Here is a 21,227-nt window from a genome sequence, read left to right on the forward strand (position 1 = left end):
ATGACAAATAGGAAAATGGATATTTTTCTCTAATTAATCTTTTTGTTCATTCATTATTTTGTAGATACTTTGTATTACCTTGCTTTGATACTCTGTTATATATCTGGATGGGCAGCAAATAGTCCCGTGTGAATTTGCACAACAACAGAAAGATGCTAGAAAATAAAGTAAGATTGAAGAATGCCCTTAAAGGCCATGGTAGTCAGAGGTATGTTGACTTTACAGCTTTTTATTAGGTCCCAATAATTCTGTCTTTCTCAGCAATTTACCTTGTTACATTTACCCTGTGGTATCATAAAACTTCAGCTCTAACTACTTTGATTAAGTGGATATTACTATTTTGTGGCTGTCATGATATACAAAGTCATAATCTCTTTTGTGGAAGACATGCAATAAAATACAGCAGCATGATGGAGAACAACAGATTTTCACTGCACAGGTCTCAGTTTTCTCTGTTTAACAGAGGATGCACTGTATGGTTCATTCAGCCACTGAACATGACTTCACATTATAAATGTATTACTGTGGTTAAGTGGCATTTAAAAGGCCTGAGCTGGCCTTTTCAGTTACCCCTGCTCTATCTATACCGCTGAAACCCTAATAAAAGTCACACTAGTTTGTTGAGCATTTTGGGATCTGGGTGCTTACCCATATCTAAAAACTAGCAGCATTGGTAGAACAAGCAAGAAGTTATCTCAAGCAGAAAAATGGAGAAAAAAAGCAAAATTCTTCCAGCCCAGGTATGCATGTCAAAAATAAAGAGAACTCATGAGTGTCATCATATCAGATTTACTCCTTCCATTTGCAAAGATTTTCAGATACAAAATACCTTTCAGTATCTGTCCAACCTGTCCAACTGAGATGCTTTCTCATTCTGATGAGATAATTATCTAGCAGTATCAATTTTGACAGCGATTCTTAACAGACAAATGGTTTATCACAGAATGATATATTTTTTTTTTCATCATCTGTAGTGAATTCAAGTTGGTATCTCCAGGTGCAGGGTTTAAAACCCCTAAACTAACTGGAGCTCTCCAATTTGTGTTTGGAATTATTTGGGTGTTTTCTTCACAATACTTGTCTTCAAGTTTTCTACTCTCACGTTTGCCCTTGTACTAAGTGTGGTGCCAAGCACTACTTGTATGTCAGAGTGACAGTTTTACAGCCTTGATTACCCATAGCTTTCCTAGTCATCAACAGCGTGCTTTTGAATATGAACATTTCACAACAGACTCGTCTTGTTTACAGACACCATGTGGCTTACCCTGGCCTTTTTAATCTAATGCAGAATTTAACATTAGAAATTGAAGGTAATTAAGTAAAGATAAGAGCACTGATGGTTATTATACAATAGGAAATAGATAACTGAAACTGGTAACTGAAATTAGTGGAATATTGATTGTTGGGACTAAGTAAAACTTTTTTAATTTTTAAAGCAATACTTCAAAATGAATAATTTAGCCAATGTAACTGCTATAAACATGGGTTCAAAATTTCTGCTGACAGAGACTATAGAAAGAGAGCCTTGTGCTTTTAGAGAAGCTCCTTATCAAAGAGGGAGTGTCAGAAGTGCTTGGCTGACCAAAGCCTCTATGTTCAAGGTCACCTCTAGGTCCATCCTAATCTCTTCTGTTTCCCTGCTAGCAGTTCTGCTTTGACTGATGCTTCTCATGAACTTTTTTATTATCAGGTGTAATGGTACAACTTTAATTTTCTTGAATATTTAGTTTATTTTAAATTGGAGTTTATTCTTATATTTAATTTAATTTAATATAATTTATTTTGTATTTTATTTATTTTATTTTATTTTGTATTTTATTTTATTTTATTTTATTTTAATTTTTATTTTATTTTATTTTATTTTATTTTATTTTATTTATTTTCTATGCACACACTTCCAGTATCTACATTTCAAATATCAGAATTCTGGATTATTATTATGGAGTATGATTTTAAAGTATTTATATTTGAATTTAAAGTATGATCATTTAATATTATTATTACAAATGATCTGCTTTTTTACCTCAAGGAATACCTATGGTCCATGCAGCATTAGTCATTAAAATGTACTTTGTATTTTTTATTTTTAAATATTTATTGTGTTTATTTAGCAGATGAATTCTCCTCCAAATCCTGCTTCACAGAATTTTGTTAAATGTAACTTTTGTAAATGAAGCATATAAGTTTTTTTTTTTTTTAAGAAGAAAAAATAGATTTATGCATGCAGTAAGTGCTTCTAGAATAAAGTTTGCAGATTCAACCTTACAGTGCTACACAATTTGTTACAGATCTGTTTTTCAGTCCTTGGCTTGGCAGTACGGAATGAAATAAAAAATATTAAGAAAAGGAGACACTCACCTCATACATATAAAAGATAAAAAATAAGTTAACATTTACCATGTTTTCTAAATCACATTCTAGAATCCAAAAATCTCTTTAATACTCATGACAACATGACTGCTTAACAAGCACTTACTTTCCATTGTTGCTTTAGTGTCTTATTTTTGGCCAAACCCTACTTCCAGGCCAAAGCCCAGCTAGTACTGCTTAGTATGAAAACACAGTATGTTCCCATGTTGATGTTTGGGAAAAGAAGTGCTGTGTAAGTTACAGGAGCCTTATGGCAAGTTGCACTTATGTCCTACATCTTGCTCAATTTGTTTCAGGCAATTTGCCCTTCCTCCTGATGAAAGAAGATTTTGCCTCCATTCCTCTACAGAAAGTAATCACCTGTCTTATGGTGGTTAATTTAGTTATGCAGATTTTCTCCTGCTTGTCTTCAGAGCTACAGCCTCCCTGAGCATTGTCACAAGCTCCTTTTCTATGCAGAGGTTTACAACCCCTAACACGGGGTATTCAGAGCAGTACGCCCCCATGGAGCAGTCAAGAGGTCTGTCCATGTGGTGGAGTAGCTCTTTCCCCAACTGAGCTATGGTTCAAGATTAACCAATGTTACACCAGTCCTCTGTTGTCAATGGGCAACAGTCATAATGGGTGAGTACAAGCAGCAACTCCCTAATTGCATCTTAGATGCTGCAGCCTGGATCATAGCCCAGTCTGGAAAGTAATAGAACTAACTGTACATTCTGGAAGGTACGGGAATGGCACATTTGGTGGAAAAAAAAAAAAAAAGTCAAAATTGCCTTGTCTGAACCATAGCTAGGATGGAAAAGTACTGACAGTCAATTCTGTTGTGGTCCTATTAACAGTGGTCCTATTTTAATATGTTGCAGTGGTCTGTGACCCTTGATCTCCCCGTGAACTGGGACATCTCTCAGGGTTATCTCTCTTAGCTGGGACGCCTCTCAGGCCAGACACCTTGAGGTTCAAACTTTGCCTGCTGTATGTGCCAATGAAGGAGAAGGGTGAGTAATTCACCAACGGGGGAAGTTTGTAAGTGTGCTTCTGAGTTTAAAAACTCCCACTATCCTGCTGAAAGTTTTGTGTGAACCTTGCCTTTCTTGATTCTTTAAAAAAAGTGCTGTTTCAGTTGCAGTAACTTCTGCAGAATCACTAGGTTAAATTGGCTAGTGATTAAGTACTGTTAAGAATCATACAATCTAATCTTGTGATTTACCATAAAAGTATTAATAAATCTTGAATTGCTGGTAAATTAAAGTTGTGTAAAGTCTATTCACAACAGTCTGCCACACATTCCGTCCCTGAGTCTTCATCAGCATTATTAGTTACGATGCAGCCATTCACTCCAAACTCAGCTTGTTCCAGTTCATTCTTCTGAAGTACTCCATCCAACACCTGGCTATCTTTATTCCAGACCTTAATCCCAACCTTTTCCTCTGCAAAATTATTTTTGCCAAATCTTGGTTCCAGGATGGAGCCCAGAAAATCAACAATTCTGGACATTGTTTACTGGGGAGGAAAATTTCCCTATCTTCCTTCTGGGAGGAGAGGTGCTATTGGCTCCCCAAATTTCCTTCATCATTTGGTGACCCTACCAGCAGGTTCTGCACTCCACAAATTTACCTCTCAGGGAGAAAACCCTTTTTATTTTAACAGTCTTCCTCCTTTCCAGTCAGCCTTGCCGTCATCCTACTGTTCTTTTTGGTTTTGGCAGCTCTCCTAGAATGCTGGGCTGAAAGTGGAAAGAAACTGCACTAATTCTGTGGTTTCCAGAAGAGACCAGTACTCATTAATACATATTTCATGCAGCTGTGCTTTCTTGGCCATCTCTCTCACTTCCCCAGATATATCCTTGTCTTCGTTCTCCATTAGCGCATATGGATTTCTAAGATGATCAGGTCAATGACTCATTGTACATGCTTTTTAAGAGGGAATCATTTTGAAGGTGCTGTGCAATGAATTGGTCTAGTTCAGTCTGTGCATTGGAATGCAGAATTACTTCTCCTGCCACTGCGAAGAATAGGTGCTTCCATTTTATGCCTCCTAGAATATTGGTAGGCAGCTTTTCATGCTAAAATACAGTTTACAGTAGCCTAGTTTGAAATAATTTATTAATATCAAAATTGCATATAGCACTATTAAATCATCTTTAAAGACATTTGCTTTTAGTAAGCTTGTATTTCTGGGTTCTGAAAAGGAAATACAGATTTCATCTATGTGACTGTGTACATATTTGTGTGAATATATGTATGTTCTGATACATGTGTTTATACGGAAAAAATACTGGTTTTCATTTTTTTTTTCCCCAAATATAAAAGTAATTTTAAAGATTCACAACCAGTCTATATAACATAAATGCAAAAAAGATGTTAAATCACTCTCAGAATATGCTTGAGATAGAGAAATGAAGCACACACACTCTCATAATAAATTTTTTAGATGGATGAGTTTTACTTGTGTCTAGTCCAAGGGAAAAAAAAGGAGAGGCTGTCAAATCTGTCTATTTAAATTGTAGTAATTTAACACTTCTTAATAGGCTTTGGGAGAAAATGAGACATTTTACTATCACTGACATCCACAGATAAATGTTTAGCTTCAGAATTCTTTAGGAAAAAAATAAAAATTAGATGTTATAATCTCATGTACGTCATGGGAGAAGTGTATATATAATTAAAGATTAATGAAATGGAGGTTTATACATACATTTTCATATGATACTTTCTTTTTCTTACCTTAATCTCCCTCTTCATTTCTACAAAGAAAAGGAGTGGTTAGAGCCCCTTATTCTACATTTGGAGGTTCACAGAAAACAACAGAAATATGTTGAGGGAGCATGTAGCTCTGTGAATTCTTGTAGTTGGCTGCTGGTGCTCCTCTGCAAATTCTGTAGAACTGAAGCACTTTTGTTTTGATAATTATAAACATGTGCTTTAAAAATTAGAAATCAGTCACCAAAGTTCATGCATTGAGGAACCGTTAGTGTGACTTAATGTCATAGGCTTTTATAAGAAGAACAAAATGTCTCTCCCTGTCCAGACGTCTGCCGCCATCTTATCCCTATGTTCCAACCCCTTTTGTGCATATGTGTCAGTCCAATTACATTGCCTGACACCTGATAGCTGTGTTTAGCTGTGGTTTCTAGATCACTGATTTTTCAGTGGATCCAAAAAAAAAATGGTAGAGAAGTGAATGCAGTGATTTGAAATATACCTGAAGTTTGCAAGCTAGATGTAAGGAGACCACTTTTATTCTGAATAGTATGACATTAATGGCATTAAGAGAAATACGAAAACAAAGAATAACAAAAAGTTTCTAAAAGAAAATGTATGGTGTAGGTTTCTTCTGTACTATAGAGAATGGACTGATTCTCCCTCACACACCAGTAGCACTTTCTGCAGATTGGGTAGTTTAAGAAGGCTCTATGCAGAAAAAAAAAAAAAAGGAACTGCTGCACTGATGCTTGGGGTTGCGTAACCTGAACAAAATTTCTGGGTTCTTACCTTTTTGGTTGCTGAGGTTGACACAGGCTGACAAAATTAACTACGAGCTTTTCACAGCTGATCACCCATCCTGAATTTACTTTGAAGGAACTGTAAACGGATGAAGCTGGGCTGAAGAAGTCATATCTAATCTGGGTGACCATCTTTCCTTGTTTCACTGGCTATTTTAGTAGTTTACTTCATGCCTTGTCCTAGCCCATTTTATGGACATGGAGCTCACTTTATCACTGCTAGGTGTGTATTTTTGTAAATTCTAAAAATCGTGTCATCAAATGGCTCTTTCATACTTCATCCTGAGGTTGTAATATTGTAGAATTGCAACACTGGAGAGGAAAAAAAAAAGAGTGAAACTGAAAAAAGTCCTTGAGCACAAATGTTTACAGTAAAACTGTGCATTGTTACTTGATATAGGCTTTCCTGACACTGCGAGACACCAGAGAAAATACCCTTCAGGCTGCCATTTCTGTGCAGCTGTATGCTATTATGAGTATGTGGGAAGGTTGTATAAACTGTGGATAAACTTTTCTTGCAACCTTGCTGTAAAAAAAATTTCTCTGTCACAATAGTTCCAGTTAAGGTTTGGTTGAGAAATACCTCACTATTATCAAAAAAATGTTTACTGGATGCAGCGTTATGTGTTAATAACTTATGAAAAATAATACTTTAATAATAAATTTTTAATATGTTAAAAAATAATTGCAGCCAAAAGGACAAGAACATTTTCTTACTTTCATTCATAGTATGGTAGCCTACAAGAGTTGGGAAGAAATTTTTCTTCCGTTGCTTATTATCTAGTTACATAAGAAGAGTGAAAGGGAATTTGATTTCCAATGAAATCTCAGGTGCTAGCCTCTACTAGAAATATGATGATGACTAGATAAAATAATAGTATATGGTATGATGAAGACAATAATTATTCATAGATTATAAGACCCTGAAGGGACCATTATGATCATTTAGTCTGACCTCCTCTATAACATAAACCTTATAATTTCATACTATAATTCTTGCTCTCAGCTTCTAGCACATTCCTGTGCATTAGTAGAACAGTTTTAATAAACCAGATTCTGAAGTCTTATTTTGGCACAGAAAAGAAAGTGGAAGTCAGTAACAGGTAAGAATATCAATCCTTTCTCTGTCCCACTGAAATCAAAGATAACTTCACCTATAAACTACAGCCAGTAAGTGATTTCAGAGCACAGCCCCATATTAATATCTTGAAATCCTGAATAGTGTAGAAGGAATATGCTGAGTTAAAATATTGTAATTTATTTTAATCAGTATAGAATATTACAGCTTAGTCTACCTGTAAATGGCTCATTAACATTTTATTTCTGTATCACCCCTTGCAGCATGGGAACAGTTAGAGCACCCCGGATTTACAGTTAGTGTGCTCTTTCTGCTCTAAATGTGTGCTTATGCTTTGAAATTGTTTGTCTCTGTCTGTGCCAGAGAAGATCTTTTATTCATACAGTGTCACCAACCTGTAATGCTGAGAGATGCTTCAGTTTATCTGCTGGGTAATGTTATTCTGCATGAACCTGAAGTTCTCCATGTGTTTTCTTGACTTCCACTACTGGCTGATTTCTCAGCTCAGTTAACTAAATTGTGTTCAGGTATTTTGGCCTGAACTTTGATATAGGTGGATTTTTCCAGTGTTTTCCCTCTGTCTTAATCTTAGTTCTTTCATCTTTATTCTGGGGTGGGGAGATGGGGGAAGAGAAGACTTGCAGTACAGTCTTGCAATGCAGGCAGTCAAATGACTTTATTCTGAGTACTCTTTTCTGGTGAATGATGGATACATGTGTTTTAGATACTCCTGGGACAGCATAAGCAACAGTAAAGATAATTTAAACAGTTTCAGAAGAAGTGTTGTTTGTATTCCTTCCTCTCAATCATATCTTCCCTTCAGCCGAACTGTTCCTCAAAGGCATTATGAAGAACTTTCAGTATGTTATTTTGCTGTTTAATCTCTGTAGAAAGTTTCAAGACTGAACAGATGGAAGATTGTTGTGGCAAAAAGAAATTGGGTTGTAAATTTTCATGGGAGAATATGTATGTATTCTTCAGAATAAACTGGTACAATTCTGATGGAGACTCTTGATGAAAAAGTAGAATGAACTAGAATCCCCTGATGGTTCTGTGAATTCAGTCAGATTTGCTCTACTGCATCATTAGCCCCTAACATCCTATTTTTGTTCTGCTGACGCATAGCTATCTGTCAAATGTACAACGGCAGTTTGTACCTCAACTTTATCCAACTATGGGTAAAAATTAAAGGGAGATTTGGCAGATCGACACATATTACCAATGCTGATACTTTTCTAGCATAAAAATCTGTAGGTGTGGACGAGCTCCCCACAAGTGTCACTGAGCTATGGGCAGGCATACAGACAGAATAGTTAAGACAGTTATATTTGTAGATGATGGGAAGTTTCAAGAACTCTGAAAGTACATTGTTTTAGAAACAGGACTGTTCTTGTTTAGAAACAGTAAGGAGAATGCAACTTGTCAGGAGAATGTATTTGATCTCCCTCTAATTCCAGAAATTTTTTCCTGGAATATTTTGAGATCTAATGTGGGCTATGCAGAAGATGGCAGTGATATTAGCCTTCTCTTGATTGCTGTCTTTCCTGGACTATCTCTCTATCCCTTTTCATTGTTATGCAAGCACAGAGGAAATAAAATGCATATGAACTGCACCATCGGTCACTGAATAAACTAAATTAGTTTAAACTAGACTGAATATGGACACACAGGTGCAGAACTGGAGACCTGTGCAAATTAAGAGAAGGACTTGTTAATAAATCCTGTAAGGACAAGTGTGTTCCACTGATGCTCATTGCCATGTAATCACACCCTAAGTTCAGAATGGTTCTATTATAGATTTTATATATTTTAATTATCATTAATTTGCATAACTAAAAGGGTAAAAGAAATCCTAACCGTAGTTACTCTTTCTACCTAACAATTAATGTATCGATATTGGGAAATTCTGGTACATTGGCTTTTTTTTTTTTTTTTTCCCTAAGTTGCTATTCCTGATATAAGTAACAAGAGAGAAGGGTAGAAGGGCAGTCACAGGCTTAATTCTGTGTCTCAAATTCTTTATTTCCTCATCAATCCAGGTTCTTATCTCTGCAAATGAACACTATCATGCTATGTTTTTGCCCAAGAAACACCATATTCTATTCAATATTAATCATTATTATTTTTCTTTGCATTTACTTTTTACGAATATATGTTAACTTGTTTCATAGTTAGCTGGGCTTTGTAAACATATATAAATAACATGAAATATAAGAAGTAAAGAAGACAGAATTCTGCTTCAGTCTTTGTTGATACTTAGGAAGAGAGTGAAAAGCAAAGATGAGATATTTATGAAACTGTTGCCTCTTTCAGGATTTACCTCACAAGCATATTAAAACAGGATATAGCAACTATTTGGAACTGTAAATAGGAAGTCTAAGTCCCAGTAGTTCTTATACATCGTACCCAGTAGTTCTTATACATCCTATTTCCTCAGTAATTAGTGTGTGTGTATTATGAAAAACATCTGATTAAAAGCAAAACAACAACAAAAACAACAACAAAAAATAAAACAACCCACTCCCTATAGCCAAACTTTCCCAAGAAGAGAAGTAGCACCTAAAAATTAACCTCTATAAAAAGAAGCAAGTTTAATATCTAAGTTTCTTTAGGGTGATGCTTTCAGAGAAGCATAGTTATAAGAACAATATTTTCCCATTTTGTCCTCACTCTTATAGTCCATGTTATACCAGTTATATGGTTGCTAAGTCCAGGCTTAGCAACCAAAAGAAAATACCAGTCTGCTGAGACAATGAAAGTGAGAACAACCTGTATGAATATTATAGATACTTCAAGATATTGCCTACAGTTATGCCCCTGCTGACACTTTGGTCCATCTTCCAGTGATTCTTCTCACTCTGAAATGAAACCATCAAAATTATGATGATCAAGAAGCACTGGGCTTCTTGAGTGATGAGAAAGGTATCTTTATTTTTCTTACCTTTTTCACATGTCTCTCTAGCATGGGAAAATGCCATCCTCTATGTGCCTGAATTATACACGTATCCACAGTTTATTCTGAAAACTCTGTTATGGTAGCAGATGGCTAGGGACCTTAAAATGCATGGTATGAGTTTTATGAAAGGCTAGTGTGGGCGAGAAAACAAAAGGATAAATGTAATCACATTACAAAGCATGACAGTACTGAAAAAAAAAAAAAGGAACATACAGTTGGTAAAATGTAGGTACATTCTGATGGAAACTTAACAAAACGTATATGGGTTGTTTGAAATCAGTTAGTGCAAGAATGAGGAGAAATAAGATGGGGACTTAAGTCCCCCAGAAGCATAGATTACCAAAAAGAGTATTTTTTTTTAAATCTTTTATGTTGATTTAGTAAGAAAAGATTAAAAAGTGGGAAGAAAAGGAAAGCAAATGACACACCAGGTTTTATTTTTAATTTATTTTAATTTATTTTTATTTTTATTTTTTTTCCCGCAGTATTTTATTCAAAGGCAGTTTCCTCTTAACTAAATTGCACTTTGAAATCTAAAACTTTGCTAGTAACATAACATCCATATTCAGGCTCCATGGTTCACCTTGTGTTGGGAAAAGGTGAATTTTAAACCACAAAGCATATCGTAAAATATCCTCATTTGTTTAATGTGTTTTTATCTCTTATGATCACATCATCCCTGATTCAATTAGCTCAATGGTGACTCCTGGGTTTTCTTCAGATTTACTGCAGTAAGGTTTTTCTTTCTGGCATATCTGATATGCAGAGGAGTTACCTCCTGTCATTTCATTCAGAGACGGATGGAAATGCTAATTTTCTAGGGAGGAAATCTTTGTCTGCAGTTTTATTAGTAATATGACTCCAAATTATCTTACAGGTGTTTTTCAGTGCTGAGGTTAGACTCCATCTCAATCTGATAAGGCATTCCTAATAAGGGGAAATTAGGCCAGTACTCACAGAAAGAATAAAGTGCCATATGTCCTGACTTTTCATAGAGATCATTAAATCCCAGGAGAGTATGCACACAGTGTATTCAATTCTGAGGAAAACAAAGAAAGTCTTCATGAAGCAGTTACAGTTTTCTAACAAACAGCTAATTAGGATCAAGATATTAGGTACTTTGGTTAATACAAAAAGAGAAAGAATAGGTCTGTAAGCAGAGAACTGTGCAAACTGATCCCTTTTTTCAATCTGGGTAGTTTATTTTTATGCATTAGCATAACCAAACATGATTTGTGTTGATGTAATCAGAAATGTAACTTGATGAAGAAAAGGAATTATAATTATATGCCATTTAATCACATCCTTCTGTTTATCAAAATTTAATAAAGTTTTCTAGGTTTTTTTTTTTGGATTAAAGCCTTCCCCACCTCACAAACCTCATTTACAAGCAATATGACACAAGCAATGTAAGCCTGTAAGCCACCCAATATTGCTTATAATATAAATCGGAAGAAAAAGTATTCCAAGTAGTATTCCAAGTATATCATATAGTTTCATATATATATGAAATTATAAAACACAAAGATATTGTCATAGCAGATAAAAATGTAAAAATTTCTGCTTTTAATGATGCATAAATTGAAAGCAGATACTGCTGCCCCTCAGTGGCTCATCTATGAAACAGAGAATAACCACTATCAAGTGACTCCGTTACCAGAGCTAGTGCTCAGCCAGTGTGTTTTACTTAACATTTGTCACATTACAGTTTTATTTTAAAAGAATGATTAGAGCTCTGTGTTTTATGAAATGCAATTTGATTTTGTTCTTTAGATTGATTACTACAAAATGGCACATTTCAACCTAGTAACAATATATAAAGGAATGGACAGAATATGGAAATTTATTTCTATAAGGGAGTTCTCATTTTGTTCTATAAAGCAGAACACAACAATAAAAGTGGAAAAAAACTCTTAAAATAATTAAATGTAAAAACCTTGTAAACACTGCAAATATTTGTTCTTTTCAGGCTGCACTGAAAGATAAATACTGCAAAATGTGCTATGAATATAACTTAAGAAAAAGGTAAGCACAAGTTGTAAAAGTCAATTACTTCAGTTATCAGCAGGGGTAAAATTTACTAACACAAGTATTAAAAAACAGATACTCAATGGAATATATACAGTAAGCTGTGTATAACACACCTTTTGGGAGTCTAAGGTCTAATGCAGATGCTTAGAATCAGAATAAATTACTCATAAATACTGGGAAACAGTAGTTTTCTGAAAGAAAGGGCTTCCTTTCTATTTGGAAGGTCTGCTTTACTTCTTGGGAAATAAAATATTTTAAAAGAAGAATGATTGTGCTATTTATCTTTGATTTATTTTGCTACAAAGAGATTTATACAAAGATTTATACATTATACAAAGAGAGCTTTATTAACAAAAGAAATGTATTCCACCCCACCGCCATACCCCCTCAACTAGCTCTAGTGACAGCTTAAAGCTTCTGTTTATAGCTTCCAGGAAAGCGCAGCATATATGAGAATCAGTAGGATCCAATGGTACAATTATTATTTCTATTTAGATCATTACTTCCATATACTCTCTGGTTAAAGTCCACATTTTGAAAAGTTTTTGGTTAGAATCAGGAGCGACACAGTTCAGTTTTCAGATGTTTTATGTTCTCGTCGCCTTTGAAAAATCAGGCAATTTATTGAGTTTTTAACATTAAAAAATTTGAAGAAATTGGGATTATTTTCACATTGGTTGTAAGCAGCTGTTTTTTTAAAAAAAAAAGTATTATTAAAGGCAGTGAAAAAAAAAAGGAAATAAATCAACTGAGAACTTTAGTTTTGACTATAGAGCTTTGACTGAGGTTCATTCCCAGAACAGCTTTTGAGAACTTCAGCAATTGTATTAGTTATACTTGGTTCAGATGAGTACTCATCACCTTTCTGAGGCAACAGTATATGTTTTTAGCAAAGAAAGAAAGATTGCTTTATTACAATATCGTACACTAGCAGTTGCTTGTCTGAAATGAATATAAAATTCTTGGCTAGTGGGGAGAGGCTAAGATAAATTGACATTTCATGTGCACAATTAGATGAACTTGTAGAGGAAAAAAAAAATCCAGTCCTGCAGGAACCTGCAGATTCTTGATGAAAACGAGGTAAATACATGCAATTCTCTTTAAGCTTCTCAAGCTTCCATCCTTTGGACAAATATGCAATTATTATCTCTTTCTAAGTAAGATCTTTTACACACTGTCTAAAAACAGTGGTGCTGTAAAGCATGGTCTATTCATGTGCTTGATAACTGAAGCCTGACTATTACAGTCCATAACCTAGCCAAACTGCTAAAAAGATGTGGCAAGAGATTTACAGCTTTAAGCAGTCATTGCCCTGTACGGGTGAAAATGTTATCAGTGCTGACAGGATTACTAAATTCCAAAAGTTGCTCAAGAGAACAGTAGTAACACCAAGGCTATCACACTGAACTCAGCATGTTGCTCTCTGTTCACCCCCTGTGGCACATTATTGGATGAACTTTCTTTGACTGTGAGCAATTTTTGCACTTTGGAACATACTAATGTGAGCCCTAGCTTCTGTCATTGATTTGAACTTAATCTGCATGTTGCATCTTTATTGTATTGCCATGATTCATTTAAAAGCAAATGCTTTTGAGCATGGCTGGCTGGCTTTCACGATAGGGTAGGCAGCCAGAAAATGAAAACACTCCAGTACTGTTCTTTGGGGGCTTATGTCTGGAAGGGAAAATGGCTAAAAATGTTAGTCTCCCTGCTATTCAGAGTTTTGACTGCTTTAGCTAGGGGGGCTGGATTCATGATCCATTTACTGTTTCCTGTCCAACATCTAGTTGGTGCATTATGTTCCACGTCTCTTTCCATTAGCTGAACCCTATATGATGTCAATTGAGAAAAGCAGTAGCTGTACATTATAAAATCCTTGTAATGGTATGACAATGGCAGTGTTATAGTGGCCTATTACTTTGTTCCAATGTACATTTTACCATTATATTTCATGCCTTTAGCTCAGCTGCAGTTACAGAAAAGAGTTCAGCTATAGCCCAGCTGGAGTTTTAATTTTTTTCCCTGAAACATTACATAAGGCAACACTTTTGATAGATGGAAAACTCTGATACTCCATTCAGTTTATGAAATGTAGGACATTAATCTCAGAAACAGACCCGACAACTTCATAGATACTTCACTTTGAAAGAAAAAAAAAAAGCAAAACAAACAAACAAAAAAAACTTTTAAAGTAAAAATTGTATATTGTCAGAATAAGTTTTTCTTCAATTAACAACATCACAGAGAAAGCATATCTGGTGGTAGTAAATTAAATTTAAGAAAATAAAACAAAACTCTTCTGAGAGGCATGATTATACTTGGATTTGGAAAGGAATTAGTGTAATGTGATTTGGAAGAGTGGAGAAGTAGTCTCTGTTTTTGTAAGAATTGGATGCTTATTTAAAGAGTTGGATTGTATTTAAAGATTCACCAGAATCAGAATTACAGCAGTTGTTCCATTTGTGACATATTGTTTCATGCTCAAATTTGTTAGTATGTGTATAATGTGGATTTGTTACACTAAGAAAGGAATCATTCAGTGTCTTAAAGGTTACTTTTAGTAATCGTAGAAAAAGATATTGACAAATCTGAAAAAGGGTAAAAAAACTAATTTGGACCAAATCTTAAAGTCTATACCCACAGTATGCCCCATTTTTGTGCAGTTTCCCATTTGCCTATGTTACATGTGTAAAATGTGGTTATATATAAGGCTGTCAGTTATGTTTCTGCTGGTGGAGCCAAGCAAACTCCTGTGAAAGATGTCACATTTCCCAACACAGGAGACGTCCATCTTTAAAGGAAGAGATTTTGTCTGAATTAGGAAAAGTAAAAAAATGTTTGTTCATACTAGTCTTGAAAGAATCATGGAGAAACTGCAACTTCAGGAGCTTTTTCTGCTGATCAAGTAGTACTCTGTGAGATTTACTAGAGATAGAGTATACCAATGTCTGTTTAAGCCTATAAAAAGTTTATGTTCTGAAAGCCCAGTTTCAATACAGTCTAATTTTTGCCAGTCCTTGATTTTGCAAGTTGATATTTTGTAGGTTCAAAGTGCATAAAATAACAGTTTTGCTCCAAAAAAAAGGTAGGGTGGAAATATTTCTTATTGTATGAAAAGAAACCAAATATTTGTTAGAGAAAACCTTGTGTTGCAGTGGTAAAAAGTGCTTGTCTAGGAGAAAGAAGAGAAAGGTAAAGTACAAATGATCATAAAATGCTCATAAAATACTGGACTGTGTTCTCTTTCTTGTGTGTAAACACTATCTGAGCATGTAAGTGTTTTTATGAAATATTATGGGAAGGAAATATTTCATACACATCACAACAAAGCTTGCTTGATTTATTGTGTTTTCAGCAATAGTAAAATTCCTAAGGAGCTCACCCAAAAATTAAGTCAAAAAATCCTTTGGATATCTAACATTTTTGTTTTTTAATTGCTTTTTATTTGAAAAGGAAGTGGGATTCCTGTTGTCTCCAAATAGAAAAGAGATATGTAATTGGTCATTAAAATTTTCTCCTTCCCTGAAGTTTCGTTATTGATAACTCATTACAGATTTAAATGATTCTAGTAAAACAAAACCTTTTCTGCAGTCTTAAGAGTTAATTGGACATCATTTTGTAGTTTATCTGCAGGTTGGTTTACCCTGTCCACCCTAAGTCCTAGATTCCTTACTGTAATGATACTCTTCTGTATGTCTGGACTGGAGATCATGAGAATCATACAAACAGCTGAAATTATTCTGCACTGTCATATAGATTACTAGCCTCCGAGGCTGTAGAAAGGAATCAGAGTACTGTGCTCATGCCAGGCTCTGTAGCCATTATCTTTGGGTACTGGAGATAGTCCAGAAACAGGCTATTACAGAAAGCAAGATAATATCAGAAAAGATCCTGAAAGTCCAATGGGAAGATTTAAATAAAATACAGACAAGAAATGAACAATACTAGAGTGTAATGAAGCTTTGAAGATCCTGAAAACAGTGAAATTGCTATTATTATGTGATCCTAAAGAATATTAAATATATGAGAATGTTTGTTTTACAGAACATGTTCCCATCACATAATCAGTTAAAAAAGGTTATGCATTCCTTCCTTACAGCTTTTTCTTGTGTCTTTAGTGAAAAAGCATTCTTAACTGTATAGTATTTTGTAAAAGTAGCGGACAAATAAAGACTTAAGAACAGTTAGCTGCCTTGTTACCATGGTTACCAAGAGTAATCGACACTGATTGCTGAATACAGTAAAATAGAAACAGAATGTACCATTTCAAAGAGGGTACACCTAGAATATTAAAAGTAAATTAATACTCAAGAAAAAGAAAAAAAAAAACCACAAGTTATTTTAGACTGGGTTCCCTAATCAATACAGTTCTATGCACAAAGCATATTTTATAGATGGCAAAAAATAATTCCATCATTTGGAAGTGCTTTTGAATAATGTATCTCGTCTTTAGCTGGACGTGTGTGTGTGTGTGTGTGTATGTGCATGAGTGAATGTGCAGACATGAATATCTGTTATAGGGTAGTAGACAAGTAGTGTCCTTTATTCCAGATCCTGATAATAGCATACAATTTCATCTATACTGTGTGTGGTGAAATGGCTTGGTTATTATTCTAGATTATAGACAACTTATGAAGTCAGGTTATATGTTTTTCAGAGTTCTGCTCCATGCCATCATTTAGATGAAACTCTTAAATAAGGTAACTTAAATGTAACAGAAGCAAATAAATGGGCAATAATATATTTCCACAAACTGTGCATTTGAATATCAAAAGCAATAAACTTTTAGTTTGAGCAAGTAGAACACAGAATATGTCTGAATTTTCATAGGAACAGCACTTGTTTTTGCTATTGCATTATCACATTTCTTTAACATTTAGAAGGCTTGTACAGAGAACTAAGTCATTTTAAACATTTTGTCCTCTAATGTGTGTTTAACCCTTAGAATTCATGCATTATGAACCAAGGTAGAGTTGATCCTGCTTTAAGGTTGAGAGATGGACAGCTATGATGAACCTAATTTCTCCATGGTTTTCTTCCATTAAAAAAGGTTTTGCAAGAGGCAATTATCCCCTAAACCACAATGTAGGAACCAATGAAATTGTTTTGTATTTGGTTAGTGCAGAAAGTGGTTTCTAAAGCACTGCAGATTTTTATTAACTGTTAATTTAACTGCAAATTTTAATGGTTATATAGTAATAATATTAGGTCCAATGACTTCCACTCAGGAAACTTAGATTTTCTAAACATGTGTGGCAAAATTTAGACAATGAATGTCTAAAAGCTCAGTTCCCAGTAATATAAAAAATTGATTTTTTTAAAAGAACTGAGCATACTGTCTTTTGAGCACTTTCAAAAATCTGGTCTCTTAGGTGACCAAAATCAGGCTACATCCTTAGCAGGTGTAGAAACTAAATGCTAAGGGTCCTATTAAATAAAAAGCATAATCTGGATTCACATCGAATTGCACCACTTTCTCTTGTTATCTCATGCACTTAGTTTAGTTGGCAACTAGTTAAAAATGAAGTCCTGCCAAATATTTTTTTCAATAAGAGAATTCAGCAAGAAATCATCACCAATGCAGCTAGTAAAGAGGAATGAAGACTGATCAGTGAAAAGCAGCCATTCAAAGCCAAAAACCAACCTGGATGCAAATTAGTTAGTAAAAAGGAAAAATTTCACTGAGAACAGGAACTTTCACATAAAATCCCACTGAAACTGTTAAGAATTAAAATTATGAATGACCAAGTCTGCAAATAAGAAATAATTATATTTAAGGCACCTCTGTGGTAACAGTCTGAACTTCTAGTAGCATGACTTTGGGGCTGAATTTGGGCTCTCTAAGATGTTGCTGTTGTGATTATACTACCTTTCCAAGCTTTGGGAATGAAAGCCTTCACTTTGTCTCCTTTGGATTTCTGTAGTACTTGGATCGTTCTTGCATCTCATATGGACCCTACCCATGTATTTTTTCTGCAACTGAGAACCAAAAGCCATCATTTTGATATTTATCCCTTTCAGACAGGGATCAAAAAGACAGCTCTGAAAGTTAGGGAAAAAGATGGCCAGACCAGTTTTGCCTATAAACCAGTCTTGTGAAGCAATAGGTTTCAGAGCTTGGAAAGCACCTCTCACCCAATTCTTGCAAGTAACTCAGGTAACTAAATGCCAGTTCCCAGGTGCTTTTCACATCATCTTGCTCTAGGTACTTAACCGATAAATTCAAGGAGATGATAGTGAATTGCCTTGGAAATGTGGAAGATGGGGATTTTCTAGACTTGCAAGGAGAGGAAATACTTCATTTGCTAGGTTTAAAGAATAATGAAGGTGATAGCCATCATCTTCCGTCTTAGCGTACCTCTGATGTTTTCTTTGTCAATATACCATTCCGTCTGTTATCTGGTGCTGGTTGCAAAACAGATTTTCTTTGTGTGGATATGAAGTTGGGACATGGATGGAGATTGCACTCAAGCACAGGAATTTGGGATTATTCCTAACTATAGTAATATTGGGGTAGCTGTTGATCCTCCAACGCCTTAAAAACTGGCAATAGGTTACCCTGAAGAAGTGAGACGAACTGGATTGAGGTGCTAGGCACTAACATAGAGTGAAGACTCTGGAGACTTTGATGCTCTGGAATGGGAAGCTATCTCCTATGGAGATAGCTCTGGAATGGGAAGCTGTCTCTAATGGAGAGAAATCTTCTCCATTTAGTTGCTACTGCACTTCACCAATCCCCTCAGTGTGTGTCTATGCTGCAGTCATAAGTGATTCCAAAGTTTGTTGTGTTGTGAAAACATACATTAGCTAAGTTTAGAGGTGGTAAACGTACCCTAGAAAAAAGGTAAATAAACTTAGCAGGGGTGTTCTCTGTACCTGATCAGAGACATTTGTAATAACTCTGTTCTGTGTACTTGATCAGGGCTGTTAGTAATAGCTCTTTTGCAGAGACAAAGCTGAATTGAACTGCTACTGTGACAGCTGCATAGACAGATCCTCAGCTGTTAAGAGGGCTATGGGTTTCACAATCCTATTATGAAGTTGGGATTTTTTTTTTTTTCTTAGTACAGATACCAGCATTTTCTCCTTATTGTTTTCCTAAGGCTGCAGCAGTGTGGTAAGATATATTTGTCTATCATGCTGCCCAATCATATAACTAGAAAATGATATTTTTAGTATGGAAAAAGAAATACTACACTTGCTGGTAGGTAAATCTGCAGGGAGCATCCTGTGGCAATGACTATTTCACTCCAGATAAAAAAGCATTATCCACAGTTTTAATTTTATTATTGCTTTTAGTTTTCTGCCAAGGATGCTTAATGAGAAAGGTCAAGGTATCATCAAAGCATAGACAGATTTTTGCTGAATGACATAAAACTGTCAGAGATGCTGAGCTTTGATGTTCCATTAAGTGATCGATGTATATTACTGACTTTTGGCTAAATGCTGCTCAACTCTATAAGGTCAATATTTGTTAGTTCATTGGTAGAATAATTAATCAATCAATACAGGATGCTTGAAGTCAGGAAAAAAATATTGCCAAGACTGTATGTCTGGCATTAGTAACTAAAATTATTTCACAACATCTTTGGAGTGTTATTAACTCCCTGTGTACAGAATTTATTTGTGACCATCAAATTCCTAGTGAAAAAAAAAAAAATCCAAGTGAAGAGCACTTCTTGTAACCTTGAGCTCCTGGAAGGAAAAACGTCTAACAAGCAGAGTGCATCATCATTAGTTCTTCCCTTTCACATCATCACACTCAGCTTGGGAAATAATTGCATGCAATTTTTCTATTTTACAGTTGGGCCACATGACACAATGTTCTTTCTTTCAAGCACCTACCTCAGTCCTCCCATTTTGTCTTTTATTGTAGTCTATAGAGTTGCCAGTAGCCTCTCAAATGTCTCCACTGGAAGCTTTTACAGCACTGCACGTACAGTGCCTTGCACGACAAGGCTCTGAATTATCAGATGTGACTTTTAGACCACAGACTACTGTAATATTAATGAATAGGGATAAAGGCTTCCATAGATACCCAGGGTATTTTCCAGATGTAATAGCTTTAAACTTCACAGATCCATTAGAATTTATACTCTAATGCACCTCACATTGCTTTCAACTTATATGCAAAAAGTGTATATAGCCTTCTTCTTGTCTAGAATGCTAAGCTGAACACTTCTTTACTCACTTCACATGTCCAAGAAGCTTTCAGGCAGTAAGGATTGAAAGGAAGACATCTTTCCTAGAGGATTACAGAAAGTGTTTGTAGTGGAGGATTTTGAACAATTTTAAAAACAAACATCTACTTTATATATTTTATATTTGTGCATGTATGTATGTCATTTTTTTGTGGTAAATTTCTACAGTCATGCACAGTGAGATCTTGATCTTTGTATGACAATACGAAATAACAAAACATAATAAAAGAGTGCATTTAAAATAATTGCATATAACAGACGATTGCAGTCAATAATGAGATGCAAATATACTTTTGAAAATTAAGGAAATGCCTTGTTGAATGTTTGAAGAATAAACCGCTGACCCCTGCGGCAAAACTATGTAAGGAAAGAAGTAAGCATATTTTTTATTTCTCTTTTTCTTCCTACTGAATGTGAATATCAAACTCAAATCAATATCAATATGAGAATTAATTAAAAGAGTTGGGAAAGAAGGGAATTGCATTAGAGATACTGATTTTCCAAGTATCAATCATTTAGGACTTGGAAAAAAGTAGAGGAAGAAATGAAACTGGTATTTTCAATGGCAAGAGATGGAGTAAATGCTTAAGAGCTCCATGCCAGCTGGCTTCAAATGCTAGGCCTAAATAAGGGCATCTCCCTGCCTTTGGTACTTAAGTAGACCATACCATGGTTTTATGTAACTGCCTCGCCCATGCAGTCTGGTAAGGAGATTCTGCAAGTGAGAGGCTGAGCACTACTACAATGTAGAACTTGCCTTGACACATGACTTTGGGGACACATGGTTTAGAGTCATTGGGGCTGCACCAAGTCAGATGAGAGAGAAATTATGGCCCTTTATAGACTCTTTATCCTGACAACAGCAAAAGCTTTTACTTTCATTACACCAATGGACAAAGCACAAAGAACCAATAGATCTTGAACTTAGAGCAGGGCAGAAAACTGAACCTAGATTTGTCAAGGCATAGGTTTATTTTGGATGAGGGTAAGATATATAAACATCTTGGTACATTGTTAAAATTACTAGAAGTTTGATGTATTCTTATAGGAGGATTGACTCAAAGGATATGATAGATTCAAGGTATGTCA

General features: G+C 35.1%; 1 long non-coding RNA gene across 1 annotated transcript in view; it reads left to right on the forward strand.

The window, feature by feature from the left end:
• The window catches only part of LOC310889737, a 123,671-nt gene that overhangs the window by 68,937 nt on the left and 33,507 nt on the right, over positions 1-21,227 (forward strand). The window contains exons 4-5 of the long non-coding RNA XR_014576746.1: positions 65-208; positions 3,234-3,365. This is a non-coding gene — a long non-coding RNA (uncharacterized lncRNA). The remainder of the gene's footprint in view (positions 1-64; positions 209-3,233; positions 3,366-21,227) is intronic.

The sequence above is a fragment of the Anser anser genome (assembly GCF_964211835.1).
Source record: "Anser anser genome assembly, chromosome: Z".
NCBI classification, from domain to species: Eukaryota; Metazoa; Chordata; class Aves; order Anseriformes; family Anatidae; genus Anser; species Anser anser.